The sequence below is a fragment of the Euprymna scolopes genome, chromosome 44 (genome assembly GCF_053919585.1).
Source record: "Euprymna scolopes isolate OS-2025 chromosome 44, ASM5391958v1, whole genome shotgun sequence".
Taxonomy (NCBI): domain Eukaryota; kingdom Metazoa; phylum Mollusca; class Cephalopoda; order Sepiida; family Sepiolidae; genus Euprymna; species Euprymna scolopes.
The window spans coordinates 31,057,204-31,071,226 of record NC_136525.1 but is presented as its reverse complement, the minus strand read 5'-3'; positions in this window follow the sequence as shown (position 1 = coordinate 31,071,226).

Genomic DNA, 14,023 nt, shown 5'->3' with positions numbered 1-14,023 from the left:
TGTGTGTGTGTGTGTGTGTGTGTGTGTCCATCTATGTGCATACGCCAGATAGCTTTGTCACAATTGTAAACAAAACTTCGCTTAAGCGTCGATTATTTTGTCATGTCGTTACAGGTGCGGTTTTGCAGGTTGAAGTGAAGTATTGGCTAAAGGCATCTTGTATATATATATATATATATATATATATATATATATATATATATATGTGTGTGTGTGTGTGTGATAGAGATAGTGACGTATATTCGAAATTGACATTGTCCATATTTCTTCAATAACTCATAAGACATCAATAATTGGTGGATTGTACATGGATCAACAGAAAAAGTTTAAAAATAGATTTGCTCCACTTTTTTTGCTGTTTTCAAAGCTGCTACTCAAGGGTGGGAAGCAGAAGCGACTCTAGCTTTGCGTCCTGGATTATTGGATAGCTTTGTAGAAACCGGTTCAATAGTTGTTGTGGACTAGATGAGTAGTTCATTGAAACGCCACACACACTCTTTCTCTTTCGTTTTATGAATAACTGAAGTTAACGTCTGTAAAGGTTAGTTGCTCACATCATTTGCTTCAAAAGGTGGGAAAAGTGGGTGCATAAAATCTAAAAAAAAAAAAAACTCCCACAAATGGCGTACGAAATATTATTTATCCATAAATCAACATCGATGCATTTATGCATACAAACTTATTCCTATCAAGGCAATAAAATAACAAAATAATTATGTCCTATGTGTAAATTGTATGCATTTATTTATTGCTATGAAACTTATTAACACATTAGTCGTAAAAATGAAGCAACACCAGCTCACTATTCTTTTTTATTATTTTAATTAAATTTGCTTCATCATTAGATGAAGCAAATTTAATTAAAATAACGACCTTCAAATAAGTTTATTTATTATTGCTTTCTTAATTTCATATTTTAAGCGGAATTTGCATAACAGAATTATTTGCTGAATTGTATTACTATTAAGAAAGTTATTTTCAACATTTGAAGTTTTCAAAAATATGACTACGTCAAACATTTCCCAAATAACGTAATTAATTTTAAGATATTTTCATGAACAAAGTGTATGTACGAAAAAATATATATATGAAATATATATGTATGAAAAAAATATATATGAAATATATATGTATGAAAATATATATATGAAATATATATGTATGAAAAAAAAAATTATATAAACGAAAAATATATGAATGAAAAATTATATGAACAAAAAATTATATGAACAAAAAATATATAAATGAAAAATTATATGCATGAAAAATATATGAATGGAAAATTTTATGAATGAAAAATATATGCATATATGAATGAAAAATTATATGAATGAGAAATTATATGCATGAAAAATTATGTGAATGAAAAATATATGTATGAAAAGAATATGAATGAAAAAATGTACTTATAAAAATATATACATAGTAAAGGATTATTTGTCTATGAAAAAAATATATGTATGGAAAAATATTTGTCTATGAAAAAATATATGTATGGAAAAATATTTGTCTATTAAAAATATATGTATGGAAAAATATTTGTCTATGAAAAATATAGCAATGAATAAATTGATATAAATGAGACAAAACACCCGAAAAATAATTGTCCTATCAATTAAACACAAATAACATTACATATTGTTTTGAAAAATTATATCAACTTGTATTTGATTTAACATTTTCTTTCTCCATAAATAATTTTCTTAGCACATAGAAGGCATGTCGTGTGAAATCCTGTTGGCAAACGTTACTAGGTTTGGTTTTGTTTTGTTGGGGTATGTTTGGTTGGGGTATGTTTGGTTGGGGTATGTTTGGTTGGGGTAGGTTTAGGTAGGGTAGAAGGTACTACAAAAAATGCGGAAACTCCCGTTGGTATTTCTATTTTTCTACCATCCGTGTAATGATGATGCCGACCCGTGTAATGGGACACTTTTCTACGTCAACTTATCAACAGCAGCGAATTATTTAGAAAAATCATATCAGATGCCAACGTTCTACTATGACAGAAATATGGATTAAACGCAGAAAAATAAAATGAGTTCCATTCATAAGGACACTTCTATATCATTGGACTACACATATAAAAAAAAAGAGAATGAACTAACCAGATGCTTTGGTCTAAAAAGTTGTACATCCTCGATTTCTCACTTAATAACTTAAGCGGAGTTTGCATAACAGTCGTATTCCTGTTTGTTTGTTTACAATTTGGTGAACATATACAAACGTACACTGGCTTACACGGACTTTCGTATACTTTTATTTCCGCATAATTTTTGTATATACTATTTATTCAAAAGGAATGAACATTCAAGATGTTATTTCATCTGCATATTACATTAAAGAAAATCTGTTTTATTAATTAGCTCTAAATTTTTACGGAAAGTAATAATAGCATTGTGTTAAGTATTATATTTAGAAATATTATTTAAATTTTATTAATTTATTTTTAATTTATTTTAAATTAAATGTATGTTCTTGTAAGTAAGTAAAAATGAGATAGGATAGCCGAGAATTCGAACCTGGGAAGCTAAGTTTGGAATTAAGAATTCCGATCATAAGTTTAAAATAAATAATACAGATATGTTATTGAAAAGGAATTTGATGATTCAATTCTATTTATGAAAATAGAATGAAATTAAAATAAGGAATTTGAAACGAAAATGATAAACATATTTGTAAAATAGGTTAGTCGGAAATGAAGTAAGAGAATTTTTCTTTACAAGCATGTGTGGCTGATGCACGTGTTTTCCTAATACGAACAGTCAACACCAAAAGAACAATACATACGTCATCTTAATATAACCCAGTACGTAACAATGCTATGTCTGGAGCAATTTTCATAAAAGTAGAAAAATAATCGGTATATATAGATACGACGATTTAGGTTGCTTTTTCTTCTTGTTAATTAAATAATTGTGTACTATAGACTTGGGTGATTTTTTTCTGGGGGATAAACATTGGCCATGTCAGTTGATTTGAAATTAAACCGTTTGTTTTGACAGAGAAAATATATCCATGCAAAGTTAACATTGCGTTTTTTTTAATGTTCAGCCCCTACTGATGAGACGCATTGAACAAACCTTGGTTTTATGGAAAACAAGAATACTGTCTAATTTTATACGGTTAACAGGATCGCCTAAGGGGATATAATTTAAAAAACGCGATTAGAAGAAAACTCTTGGACTATATTAGAGAGATATAAAACTTCTACTTTTGTAAATGCAACCTCATTTATTCATCATTGATCTTAAGGGAGGGTAAGGGGGAGAGAGGCTCGACCGTCGACAGTCAGGCCTCGACGCGTCTGATGAAGAAACGCCTCGAACGTAAAACCTGACTCGTCGAGTACCACCGCCATCTTGGTGAAACAGGTCGCAAGTTCATTCACTTCACTCGTTTGCTATTGTCATTCATGCATCGATGCACATGCAGTTTCCGCCATCTTGTTTTATTGATTACGATTGATGAAGGGATAAAAACCTTTTTTCCAATAGCCGCTAAAAATAAAACGACGCATTAATGATTCAACCTGCGAATCAAGCCATTGATTTCGTAAAAAACATCAGACGAAAACGTTTAATTTTAATAAAAAAAAAACACATTAATTGTTCCCTTGGCCATTTTTTTATGAACTGTCTTCGCACGCTTTCACTTCGTTTATCTATTTCGGTCTGCTATGTTTTTTTTTATTCAAGCAATCTTTTCAATTTTATCTATTATATCTGTGTTTCTATCTATTATATGTGTGTTTCATCTAAGCGTTCTAATACTATATATATATATATATATATATATATATATATATATATATATATATATATATAAACAATGAAGTAAGCCTGTTCTTGTTCCGTCAGCTATAATCTGGTAGAAGTCTAAAATAATTGGTAACCAAATAATTGGTAACCAAATAATTGGTAAGAAAATAATTGGTGACAAAATAATTGGTGACAAAATAATTGATAACAAAATAATTGATAACAAAATAATTGATAACAAAATAATTGATAACAAAATAATTGATAACAAAATAATTGATAACAAAATAATTGATAACAAAATAATTGATAACAAAATAATTGATAACAAAATAATTGATAACAAAATAATTGATAACAAAATAATTGATAACAAAATAATTGATAACAAAATAATTGATAACAAAATAATTGATAACAAAATAATTGATAACAAAATAATTGATAACAAAATAATTGGTAATAAAATAATTGATAACAAAATAATTGGTTACAAAATAATTGGTAACAAAATAATTGGTAACAAAATAATTGGTAACCAAATAATTGGTAACCAAATAATTGGTAACCAAATAATTGATAACAAAATAATTGGTAACAAAATAATTGGTAACAAAATAATTGATAACAAAATAATTGGTAACAAAATAATTGGTAACAAAATAATTGGTTACAAAATAATTGGTAACCAAATAATTGGTTACAAAATAATTGGTAACCAAATAATTGGTAACCAAATAATTGGTAACCGAATAATTGGTAATACGGCATAGAATACAATTATTAATTACTTAAGACTCTTACCTAGTCATGGCTAACGAAAGGCTTCTGTTTGAAATTACGTACAGATTAAGTAGTTCGCTAAAATATCTCTGATTTTGACACACGCACTTGAAGAAAGTCAGGATTACTGTAGTAAAAAAAAAAAAATCGTGCAAACCTTTTATCACTGGCAACGCCCGCTTCAGAGAGTGAAAGAAGAAGAAGAGAATAGCCACTGCGTCTATTAATAGACTAGAGATCATGGGAAGAGTATGCAAATAACTTTGGACGGTTTTGTCCTATAAAAAGCCTGTATTTGGGAGAGAGGGTGTCTTTTTTTTTGGGCAGAAGCAATTGCTGTCAGAAGTGCATTGGACTGCAGGATTGAAGAGTGAAGATTGAGTTGTGGAGTCATTGTATTTTACCACAAGCTATTTCGGCCAAGAACAGATCATGGAATCTGGGATGTTGAGATTGGGAAAAGATGTGATACCACCTTTTAGTGGAGAAGGTGATGTAGTCGGATGGATAAAGAAAGTAAAACTGGTGGCTAAGCTTCAACATGTGCCAGACCTTGCCAGTTTTATTCCACTTTTTTTGCAGGGAGATGCACTCGCTCTCTATCTTAAGATGAATAATGCAGAACAAGAAGATGCAAAACTGATAGAGATGAGACTCGTGACCGCTTTCACTGAGGGGCCTTTTGAGGCATACGAAAAACTGCAACGATTCAAGTGAACAGGAGAATCGGTGGATGTTTATGCTAATAAAATCAAAAGACTGGCTGGACTGGCGGGATATCTGGGAAGAGGGCTGGAACATACAGCCAAACTGGCATTCATAACTGGATTCCCAGACGATGTATCTGTGGCATTACAACAGCTACCGAACATAGAGAGAATGGATGTCAGCAAACTGATACCGACTGCACGGCTTTTAGTCAGCAAAAGAGTCGTAGAAACTCGGACATTGGCCGCAAGTGCGCAAACTAATGAGACTAATAAGGGAAAGAAAGAATCAAGCCTTCAGTGCTTTAGATGTCAAGGACCGCACCTAAAAAAAGATTGCACAGAGATCCCTAGGGCCAGGGCAACATGCTACAATTGTGGAAAATTTGGCCACATTGCGAGATATTGTCCTCAGATTCAGGGAAACGGGCAAGGGGGAGCTTCTGCGCCGCAAGCTACCCTAGCAATGAAATGAAGGCGCGATACTGGCCTCTTCCTATAATAGAAGTAGAGGTGAATGATTCTGTAATGACTGCACTTGTCGATACTGGGTGCACCACTACTTTAATCAATTCCAAACTTTTGAAGGGATATGGAAGGAGCGGTACAGTGAAAGCAGTTGATGGGAGGAATATAGAATGTAAAGAAGCCAGACAAGTGGAGATAAAAGTCTGTGGAATGCACGTAAAGGTGAGGGCAATCTTGATGAATCACATCGTTGATGGGATCGACGTCATAATTGGAATGGACGTGATTAATGAGCTGGGAGGTGTAACTATAAAGAAAGCCAAAGTGAAGTTTGGAGATATACAATGTGCCGTGGCTGCCCATCAGCTGAATGTTTGCAAAATCGAGGATAAAGACTTTGAAGCAAACTTCGATGGAGATAAATGGACAGTAAGATGGACATGGAAGGGAGAGCCTCCAGTATTGCAGAACAAAGTCCAATATTATAAAAACTCTCTGGAAGGCGATAAGAAATTAGAATTCGAGAAAGAGGTGGAAAGATGGATATCGGATGGTATTCTGTTACCATGGAAAGGCGAAAGAAAAGGCGTGTTGCCATTGATGGCAGTATTTCAGGCCACAAAAGGGAAAGTTAGGCCAGTGTTCGACTTTCGTGAGTTGAACCGTTTTGTGGCGTGTCATACAGGGAGCGACATAATAGATGTATGTGATGAAAAGATAAGAAAGTGGAGACAGTTGGTAGGAGGGACCGCAATAGTGGACCTTAAGTCTGCCTACCTGCAACTACATGTGGCAAAGGAACTATGGCAGTACCAGTTGGTCTGTTATAAAGGAAAAACCTATTGCCTAACACGATTAGGATTCGGACTTAATGTCGCACCAAAGATTATGGCAGCCATTTTAAAAACAGTATTAAAGAAAGGAAGTAGGACGAAAGAGGCCACTGATTCATACATTGATGATATAATGGTAGACGTAACGAAAATATCGACACAGGAAGTTGTGGAACATTTGAAGGGGTTTGGGTTAGCAGCAAAATCTCCCGAATTCCTGGATGGAGGAGCGGCACTGGGCCTTAAGCTTATGAAAAATAAGATGGGTGCACTAATGTTCAGGAGAGGCAACGAGATCCCAGAGATGGGAGGAGAAATTAGTAGGCGAGAGCTATTTTCGATCTGTGGTAAATTATTGGGGTACTATCCAATTGCTGGATGGCTGCGATTAGCATGCAGTTATGTGAAAAGAAGAGCAAATGGAGTGGATTGGGAAGAAAAAGTTGATTGCAGAACCATGAAAGTGATGCAGGAGGTTCTAGCTGAGGTGAAAAAAGAAGACCCTGTTAATGGCGCTTGGCACATACCTGAAGTGAGCACAGGAGTCGTGTGGTGTGATGCAAGCAATGTAGCAACTGGCGTGGTTGTCGAGATTGGCGGTGTGGTGGCGGAAGATGCAACTTGGCTGAGGAAAAGTGATGACTTTAATCACATTAACATAGCTGAATTAGATGCTGTTCTAAAGGGTGTCAATTTAGCTATCAAATGGAGACTGACAAATATTGAAATAAGAACTGATTCAGCCACTGTACTCAGTTGGGTGAACTCTACTGTGGAGGAGAGTGGCAGAATACGAACAAAGGGTGCTGGAGAAGTGATAATAAAGCGGAGATTAGGGATGCTTAGAGAGTTGATGTCTGAATTGAAACTGCAGATAAAAGCAGTGTTTGTGCCTTCTGAAAGAAACAAGGCAGATGTGCTAACACGGATAAAAAAACAGTGGTTAATTGAGAAAGAGGAGGCGCTGATATGCTGTCTTGGAATTGGAGAAATTAAAGAGTTGCATGACATGCATCACATGGGAGTGGAGAGAACATTATATTTGGTGAGGCAAGTGGATCCGAATGTAAAGCGGGAAGAAATTCAGATGATAGTAAAGAACTGTGTTCGGTGTCAATCGATCGACCCTGCCCCAAATATACATAATCCTGGGGAAATTGGAGTTTTAACGAACTGGACGAGACTAGCTATTGACATAGCACACTACCGAGGGGGAGCGTACTTATCAATAATTGATTGTGGGCCAAGCAGACTGGCGATATGGAAGGAACTGCGAGTGGAAGCCGCATCTGCAGTTGCAACTGAATTAGAAAAGGTGATGCTTGAACGAGGTCTAGTAAGGGAGGTGATAATGGACAACGGCACTGTTATGTTATGAGAACATGAGAATAGCATCCAAGATTAGAACTGTGTTTCTCAACAATCAAAATGATATAAATTTTCAATCTTCATCTCCAAAATTCAGAAAAAATATATTTATACATGAGATGGTTTTACAAGCGTCAGTCATTCTATCTAAGGGTAGGGAAAAGAAGATCAGATATGAGGGAGGAGAATGGAATGAATATATACATATACATATATATATATATATATATATATATATATAATGTGTGTGTTTGTGTAGTAGTGAATGAACAACATACTTTTGCGATGTTATTTATATATATATTTCAATTATTATTTATATTTCAATTATTATTTATATTTCAATGGTTAAGGTTAATTTTAATCTCATATTAGTATGGAGGTATTATTATTTTGATTATGAAATATTTGCGAAATATAAAATTGAAATAAATAAGAAATAAATTACGACTAATTCATACTTGACTAATTTAATATTGCTTTGGAGGAAATTCTTGTTTTTATCGTAAAGCTGTTTTATATTAACAAATATATTATTATATACTGGTGTTTTTTTTTGTTTTTTTTTTGTTATTTATACCTAGGCAACACCGGACAATACTGGTATTATGCGATAAATATAAAACGGACACCATAATCTAACAGTGGCTGTGTTACTGTCGAGGTTCTATTCAACCCTAGGATGTTCTCATTCCCATTTAAATCTGGAAATGGCGAAATCCTTCTGTTAGAAGGGTTTAATTTATTGACAAAGCGTGAAGCCCATCTTCTGGGAAATGCTAATGAGGTTGCCCAAGATTTGTCCTATAAGCCAGAGCGCATTTATCCTAGTGCCCTAACTTTTCAAACTCACATGTAACCTTGTGGTAAACGTACCGTCAATGTTGTAATTTAGGTTAAACAGATTATTTTCAAAAATAATGTTGGAAATATGATTTCAAAAACTCTAAAAGTTGACTTTCAAAATAGTAAGGTATCTTCCATGTTATTTAGATTCTTTTTTAGTGACTCAAACTTTATCCAGTGGTGAGGCACCAGCTTACGGGCTTTGGGGAGTGTGGAGCCACCCTTAATTGCCATTGCTCCCAGGTCCACTCTGACCTGGAGTGGTAGTACATGTTAGGGTCCCAACTATGGGTTAAATAGAAACCGAAAATATATTCTATTAAAAATGTTTTCTTCAAATTCTTTGGATTCGGCATTAAATAACCTGAAAAGGGTTGATATGCCGTAAAACAAAAACAACCAACCAACTATAAATGAATTTTACTAATTACATAATTTACTACGCCACGTGTCCTTGCTAACAATTTTATGAGCCTTAAATTTTTGTTTTTATATCTACAATCCTACTACTTATCACTGTAAATGATTGTTTATTATTACATATTATTCATACACACACACACACAACATACACACACACACAATAAGTACTATCAGCTAGAATCGAAATCAAAACAAATACCTTTCCAGCATTAACAGTTGCCGTCTGACCTAAATCCATACGCACATAAAAACTGCTAAAAATGACGTTGTTTAACCTATGAATGTATATTTACGCATGCGTACAATGACACTTTCAGTAGAGTTGTGGCTCTTTCGAAGTTTTTCATCCCATAGCAGATATTAGCCTTATATATATATATATGAATGATGATTGCAACGCCTTGTCAGACGAGTGCCACTCCCTCAGTCACTGGAAGTCCATGAGCCCGAAGATGACTTTTTTAGTCCTGCAAGCGAATTCACATACTCAAGCAGACATGACACTGAAGACAGTCATTGGTATACATACATATATATATACATACATAAATACACATACATACACATACACACATATACACATATATATCTACAAACTCACATACATATATGCATACATACACAATATACATACAGATACATGATGATTGTAACGTCTTGTCAGACGAGAGCCACTCCCTCAGTCACTAAAAGTTTATGTGCCCGAAGATGACTTTTTCAGCCCTACCAGCGACTTGCACACCCTCAAAAAGCATCCACTGGTTTGGATGAAACTAACAGCAGCGGGAACCTGTATCATCGTGCGCTTTCATGTGATTAACAAAACCTGAGACAACAGATGAAAAGATCTCCAGGTTCCACATACAGATCATCAGGAGCGGGAGTGTACATGACTTTAGTCTTCTTAACGCTGTCAGTCCTAAGCAGGTACAAGCATTTGTAAAGAGATCCATCATTAGTTGCATATCTATTGGGGAGTGTGTCACCAGGTGAGTATCATCAGCATACAACAGTTCCCTAACAAGTCCATCACTAACAAGTGTTTTGGCTTGGAATCTTTTGAGGTGGAACACTTTTCCAGTCGTTCGGAATTTAATATAAACACCTATGTCGCAATCGTAGAAACCATACTAGAGCATAGCAGTCAAATAGAGCGAAAACAATGTTGGTGCAGCTATATCACCCTGCTTCACACCATTATCGATGCGGAATTCTTCCAAAAGCTGACCATTGAAGTTGACGCGACCCTTCATACTATGATGACGTTGCTTGAACTTGTCTGTAAAAGCAGGTGTACAGCCACATTTTTCCAGCACTTTCCAGAGATCCTCATGGTTGACTGTGTCAAACGCCTTGGTTAAGTCCACAAACATCTGGCAAAGAGGCATACGCTGCTCAATACATTTTTCCAAAAGCTGCCTAGTAGAAAACACCATATCCACAGTTTTTCGTCCACCTCTAAAACCAGACTGGGATTCCGGAAGGATATCAAGGCAGATATACTTTTCCAATCGGTTTAGCAAGAGCCGTACAAATACCTTTCCAACCGCACTCAGCAGCGAGATACCTCGATAATTTCCACAATCAGACCTTGAACCATTTCCTTTGTACAACATAACCAGGATGGCATCTACCCAATTTTGGGCAACCGGGTCACCCTGCCATACTGACAGTATCAAAGTGTGGACCACACAATGTACATTGACACCACCATGTTTCAGCAGCTCAACAGGGATGCCATCCAGCCCAGGGGCTTCGTTTAATTTTATCTGTTTTATGCAGTCAACTGTTTCCACAAGAGTCGGTTCAACATCAAGTTCCAGACAAAAGAAACATTGAGGGATACTTTCTATTGCAGCAACATCAACATTGGATGGGTTATGAAAAAGATCATGAAAGTGTTCATGCCATCGATGCTTAATTTCATCGGAGGTTTTCAGCAAGGTTTTCCCATCCTTCGCCAGGAGTGGTGTAGTTGAAGAGGATTTGAACCATAAGCCTGATGAAGCAAAGTGTAGAATGTCTTGACATCTCTATGATCGTAGGCAGTCTGTATCTCTCTGGAGAGGTTAGACCACCATTTTTTTTTATTTGGCGCACACAACACTGAACCTCACTCTGCACAGAAGAAAAGTGGGCAGCGAAAGCTGGCCTGTTCAGGGGGTGAAGAGTTAAGAAGTTTCGAATAAGGTTTCTGCTTTCTATCAATTTGAAGGTTAATTTGATTGAAATTATCAGCAAACCAATCTCGATGTCTGGGAACCTTCAATCCAAGAACTTCAACACCTTTTTGGTATATTGTATCTCTTACAATATTTCTTATCCCAATCACAATCTGAGAAATTCACCTGGTTGAAAGCAGATTTTAAGGAGCTGCATACCACTGGATCCTTCAATTTAGAAACATCAATACGTTTAGGCACTTTGACACCATTGAAACGGCTTTTTTGCGAACTGTAATTCTCAGTTTAGCTCTGACCATTAAATGATCAGTACCACAGTCAGCACCACGCATTACTCTAACTTTGCAAAAATTTCCAAGATCACCACGTCTACACAGTAGGTAATCAAGCAAATGGCCATGTTTAGATTGGGGATGGAACCAGGTCTTCTTGTTTTTCTGGTGAGAAAAAGTGTTGGTTATAACAAGATTTAGTTCGCTGTAGAGATGGAGAAGCAGCATACCATTTGAATTGACTCGACCAATGCCATATGGATCCAACGGAGACCAAGTCTCATTGTCTGATCCAACCCGTGCATTGAAGTCACCAAGAACCACCAAACTCTCAGCACCTGGCAAACCGATGATAACAGATCCAAGCATATGATAAAAGAAAGTAATATCGTCTTCAGACGAAGTAATAGTCGGCGCATGGACAAAAAGAACATTCATGTAACGGGTATTCTTAATGCCATTGCATCGTCATTTATGCCTACTGGTTGTTCGATCTTGTCAATTAAGGAATTCTTAACTGTAAAGCCAACATCAGCCTCATGCCTCTCCTTTTCAGATCTACTAGACCAGAAGATCGTGTAGCCCGACTCACGCTCAACCAGTTGATCCACACCTGCAAAACGTGTCAGAGAGTGCAGCAATGTCTATATTGTATCTTTGCAATTTCTTAGTCAAAATTGCAGTCTTCCGTTCTAGTCTTTACCATTGTCAATAAATGCTTCCAACCTGTCAAAATTTTCCATCGCCAATACGACTTCTTTTTTTTTTTGACAAATGTGTGCGGGACTATCTTTACAAAGATGTTATTACAAAGATTTAGCTTTGTACGACAGCTAGTCTTTCTCTCGGTTAAAAATGTTGATATCCAGCAACAAGCAAGCGGGGTCTGGTCTTTCGCTTTATGTTTTTTTTTAATCAGAGATTTGCTTCCTCTAGAGAGGTTGCCATGACCATGGCTTTCTGGAGCCCTTTCCGCCCATAATAAAACAAATTCAACAAATGCAACATGTAATACAAGCAGTCATGAATCTCGTTGTTAATTTTTGAATTGAGAGAAACGTTTAAAAACGGTAGAATTCCTCAATAGTAATGACGACAGTGATGATTTTTACAATCAAATGAATCGAAGCGACGAATAAAAATAAAAACAAATCCAACACGTTTTTTATACCGATACATACATACATATACATACACATATACATACATGCACATATACATACACATACATTTACCTACACACATATATATATATGCATTTACACACATACATAAATATGCATATGTACCTATACACATAAATATACATACACACACAAACATATATATATACACATATATAAACACATAAACATATATACACACATACATACATATACATCTAGATATACATACAGACATATATACATATATCCACATAATGATGGCAGATCAATTATTACATGCTTTCAGCATTTCAGGCCTACACGCGTCACAACTTTTCCATCGCCAAAGGACTATATTTATAGACAAATGTCAGAGGGAGTAGCTATACAAAGATGATGTTACAGAGTTTTCGCTTTGTACGCTAAGGCTCTCTCTCTCGCTTCAAAATATTTACATCAAGCGACAAGCAAGAGCAAGATAACCAGCATCAATATATATATTTATTTATATATATATATATATATATATATATTGATATATATATATATATATATATATTGATATATATATATATATATATTGATATATATATATATATATTGATATATATATATATATATATTGATATATATATATATATTGATATATATATATATTGATATATATATATATATATATATATTGATATATATATATATTGATATATATATATATATTGATATATATATATATATATTGATATATATATATATTGATATATATATATTGATATATATATATATATATTGATATATATATATATATTGATATATATATATATATATATTGATATATATATATATATATATTGATATATATATATATATTGATATATATATATATATATTGATATATATATATATATATATATTGATATATATATATATATATATATATTGATATATATATATATATTGATATATATATATATTGATATATATATATATATATTGATATATATATATATATATATTGATATATATATATATATATATTGATATATATATATATATTGATATATATATATATATATTGATATATATATATATATATTGATATATATATATATATATATATTGATATATATATATATATATATATTGATATATATATATATATATATTGATATATATATATATATATTGATATATATATATATATTGATATATATATATATTGATATATATATATATATAT